The sequence below is a fragment of the Cetorhinus maximus genome, chromosome 10 (genome assembly GCF_964194155.1).
Source record: "Cetorhinus maximus chromosome 10, sCetMax3.hap1.1, whole genome shotgun sequence".
NCBI classification, from domain to species: Eukaryota; Metazoa; Chordata; class Chondrichthyes; order Lamniformes; family Cetorhinidae; genus Cetorhinus; species Cetorhinus maximus.
In genome coordinates, this window is record NC_135888.1 from 83,766,325 (window position 1) to 83,771,225 (window position 4,901).

Genomic DNA, 4,901 nt, shown 5'->3' on the forward strand with positions numbered 1-4,901 from the left:
CAATTTATATAAATGACTTGGATGAAGGGACTGAAGGAATGGTGGCTAAATTTGCTGACGACACAAAGATAGGTAGGAAAGTAAATTGTGAAGAGGATGTAAGGAGGCTGCAAAGTGACATCGATAGGTTAAGTGAGTGGGCAAAGATCTGGCAAATGGAGCATAATGTGGGCAAATGTGAAATTGTTCATTTTGGCAGGAAGAATAAAAATGAATCTTATTATCTAAATGGCGAGAGATTGCAGAGTTCTGAGATTCAGGGGGATCTGGGTGTCCTAGTGCATGAATCACAAAAGGTTAGTTTGCAGGTACAGCAGGTAATTAGGAAAGCTAATAGAATGTTATCATTTATTGTGAGGGGAATTGATTACAAAAGTAGGGAGGTTATGCTTCTGTTGCACAGGGAATTGGTGAGACCACATCTGGAGTATTGTGTACAGTACTGGTCTCCTTATTTACAGAAAGATGTAAATGCATTAGAAGCAGTTCAGAGGTTTACTAGACTAATACCAGGGATGGGCAGTTTGTCTTATGAGGAAAGGCTGGACATGTTAGGCTTGTATCCACAGGAATTTAGAAGAATAAGAGGCAAATTAATTGAAATCTTTAAGATCCTGAGGGGTCTTGACAGGGTGGATGTGGAGAGAATGTTTCCTCTTGTGGGAGAATCGTTTAATCCCCGCTGTTTAAAAATAAGGGGTTGCTCATTTAAGACAGAGTTGAGGAGAAATTTTTCTCTCAGGGTTGTGAGTCTTTGGAACTCTTCCTCAAAAGGCGGTGGAAGCAGAGTCTTTGAACATTTTTAAAGCAGCGCTAGATAGATTCTTGTTTAACAAGGGAGTGAAAGGTTATCAGGGGTAGGTAGGAATGTGGGGTTGAGGTTACATTCAGATCAGCCATGATCTTATTGAATGGCAGGGCAGGCTCGAGGGGCCGAGTGGCCTACAGCTGCTCCTAATTCGTATATTCATATGTAAATTGGGAGTTTTAAACATAAACAACAACAACTTGCATTTATATAGCACCAAAAGCAGTTTATTGACCCAAAAAAGGGGTGGAAAGGTGAGTACAGTGGCACATTCAACTCATCCTGATGTGATTTTCACGCCAACACCCCTTCCTCGGCCCTGACTTTGCCTTCTCAAACTTTCTCCAGCACATCAATCTTGGTACCCATCTATTACTGTCTATGTACCTCCTCAGATCCCCATCTGTCCATCCACCATTGATACTCACCTCCTTATCTTAATGCAATGTTACGCCTCTCTTCCATAGTCACCCTCAACACATTTTTCATCCATCCATTCAACACATCCCATTACTCTTACTCATAGGTCTCTTCTTTTTTCTCAAAACATGAGGGCGAAGCTGAGAATTGGAGGTGGATCTTCAACAATCTCACAACTAACAGAGAAGGAGGCACTGAAGATCAATGGAGTCTCACATGCCTGGCCATCAGAAATGGGGAGATGAGGGTCTCTCAGCTTCCTGATGGCAGAATTAAAAAGCACGCAGCCGTGTGGCATACAACTCTCACTCACATTGACTTAATGCTAGCAGTCAGTGAAATATGATCATGTCCATAATGATCAACTGGAACAGTCTTACCTTAACAATTCTAATTCTTGTCATTCATTGATCATGAGTCACTAAAGCTAGCATTCAGGTGCAGCAAGCAATTAGAAAGACAAATGATATGTTGGCCTTCATTACAAGGAGATATGAGTACAGGAGTAAGATGTCTTGCTGCAATTGTAAAGAATTGGTGAGACCACACCTGGAATATAGTGTACAGCTTTGGTCTCCTTATCTAAGGAAGGATATACTTGCCATAGAAGGGGTGCAACAAATGTTCCCCAGACTAATCCCTGGGATGTTGGATTGTTTTATAAGGAGAGATTGAGGAAACTGGGCCTCTATTCTTTAGAGTTTCAAAGAATGAGAGGTAATCTCATTGAAACTTACAAAACTCTTTAAGAGCTTGACAGGGTAGAAATGTGGGTAGGGTGTTTTCCCTGGCTGGTGAGTTTAGAACCAAGGGATACAGTCTCAGAATAACGGACAGGCCATTTAAGACCGAGATGAGGAGAAATTTCTGCACTCAAATGGTGGTGAATCTTTGGAATTCTCTACCCCAGAGGGCTGTGGAAGCTCAATCATTGAGCATGTTCAAGACACAGGTTGATAGATTTCTGGATATGAATGACATCAAGGGATATGAGGACAGTGGGGGAAGGATGGCATAGAGGTAGATGATCAGCCATGATCTGTTTGAATGGCACTGCAGGCTTGAAGGGCCGAATGGCCTACTCCTGCTCCTATTTCCTATGTTCGTAATTCTAGTCATTCATTGCTCCTTTGCAGCAAAGTGTAGTCCAACTCATTGTTAGCCGGAAAGTGCTGTGGGTCATGAGAGGGATGCTGGTGAAGGAGGACACGGAAGTGAGGACTTTGCTCAAAGTGCTTCCACTTCCCATCTGTTGCCCAACACCATCCCCCCCCCTGCCCCACCCACCCACCTCCCTCAGGCCATATCACACACACTGCGTCGTGTTCCGATGCTCAAGTTTGCCCTTGCACAGGTGTAGGTGGAACAGTCTCCGGCAGAGTGATTGCAGGCTCCAAAATCCAGAGGACTTCAGCCAAGAATATTTCAGCAGTCAGAGCAGGGATCTGAGCAGCTGCCTCTACCATGGCTGAAGTTACAGGGATTGCACCATGTAGAAGTGCTATGAAAAAGAAAAATAAAGATTTGAAGTCGCACTAGGTTATGTGTTACACAATGTTAGGTCATTAAATTTCCATTTCATTTTTGAGCCAAAAATATTATTTGTTTGCAATACTTCCACATCGTGTCCATTTTTGGCTGCTGCCCGGCAAGTGGCCTTGTTACTTGTGAAGAATGGTAAGACAAGAGTTAACGCTGAACAATGAAGGGATGTGGAAGAGATGCTTGGTTGATTTCAGAACTGCTTTGTGTTGGGGAAGGCAGGTGATGAGGTGGGAGGATGACGGTGTGCAGTTGGGGGTAATGGTTTTTCCATGTGGCTGCCGGATAGGCACATTGGTGGAACATAACTGAACCTGACTATGATGAGGGCATTCAGAGCCTGTGCCCCCTGAGACACTGGTGTTCTGACATGTTCTGGAAGCTGATCCTCTGCCTGTACTCCTTGCGTATTGTGGGTATCACCTCTTGTGAGCTGCTCCCCTCTGCTCAACCGCACTCTCCTTCTGCACTCACCAACATAAGATGTGATTGGACAACACTTGCTAAACAATTCTGATTGTGCTAAGAATTGCACTGAAAACCAATTTAAGATTATCAATCGGGCTCACAGTGTGGTTCACTTATGAATGCTAGAAGCTACATGTATTCAGGCACAGGACCCTGTCCTTTGCAGACAGAAGGAACATATCCACGCATTGCACCTTTTTCAACTAAGCAAAGGCTTGGGGGACAGCTATTCCCTGGTTCATCCCCCATGACAATGCCTTGACCAATCAGAGTCAACCTTTCTGGTTTGAATGTGAACAAAAACTTGACAGTTAACTGTTCCCTGGTGCATTCTCCATGGCAACACCTCTACTAATCAGAGTCTATTTGCCAACCAATCAGCACTCTCTTCTCTTGCAGTATAAATCATTGTCCCCTTTACTACTGGTGTTCTTGCGAACTGTCCTGTTGAGTGCAAGATGAAAAACTTCGACAGCATGTCGCTTTTTTAAGCATTACTCAAGTTCTGTACTACAAAACAACTATATGCTCCTGTTAACTACAGAAGTTGGTGGATTGGAGCAGGCTTCCTGATGCACTGTCAAATTCAGCACTTTAACCCCACGCTCCCTGCCATTACCCGCTTCCAAATGCAGTCATTCCTGCAAGTAAAAATATCACCCTAACCCATACCCCCACCCCAACCAACCATGGTGTGGCATAGCCACAATATACTTATCATTTGCAATCTAAATCAAATGACATCTTTAAAATGATCATGGCAGTCAGATCAGGCCTCAAGTAGATATCCAATATTACCAACTTCAGGGCAACAGTAAGAAGTAGATCTATTTGTCAGCTGCGGAGTATACCCTGAAAATGTATGAATTTCTTCTTAGTCAATGCCAAAATCAAACTTTTTTAAATTATTGTTTCTGTTAAATTATTTCAATAGAGGTTGAAAAATTCATGCATACAATATAATAATTTGTTAAAATAGTAAGGAAAAACTTAGCATGTCAACTTCATTATTCAATGTTTTTCCCTGCCTTATTCTATATCTCAAAGAAATTAAAATGTGCCATTTTTTGTGGTTCTCTTTTATATTGTACTTATTTATATTTTAAACATTTAAAAGAACATTTACATTGCAGCTACAAGTCTGGGGGTTAACATTGACCAGAATCTGAACTGGACTTGCCATATAAATACTATGGCTACAAGACCAGCTCAGAAGCAAGGAATCATGCAATGACTAACTCACCTCCTGACTGGCCAAAGCCTGTCCACCATCTACAAGGCACAAATCAGGAGTGTGATGGAATACTCCCCACTTGCCTGGATGAGTGCGGCTTCAACAACACTCAGGAAGCTTGACACCATCCAGGACAAAGCAGCATGCTTGACTGGCACTGCATCCACGAACATTCACTTCCACCACCACTGATGCACAGTGGCAGCAGTGTGTACCATCTACAAGATGCACTGCAGGAACTCACCACGGCTCCATAGACAGCACCTTCCAAACCCATGACCACTACCACCTAGAAGCACAAGGGCAGCAGACGCCTTGGAACACCACTATCTGGAAGTTCCCCTCCAAGCCACTCACCATCTTGACTTGGAAATATATCGCCATTCCTTCACTGTTGCTGGGTCAAAATCCTGGAACTGCCTCCCTAAC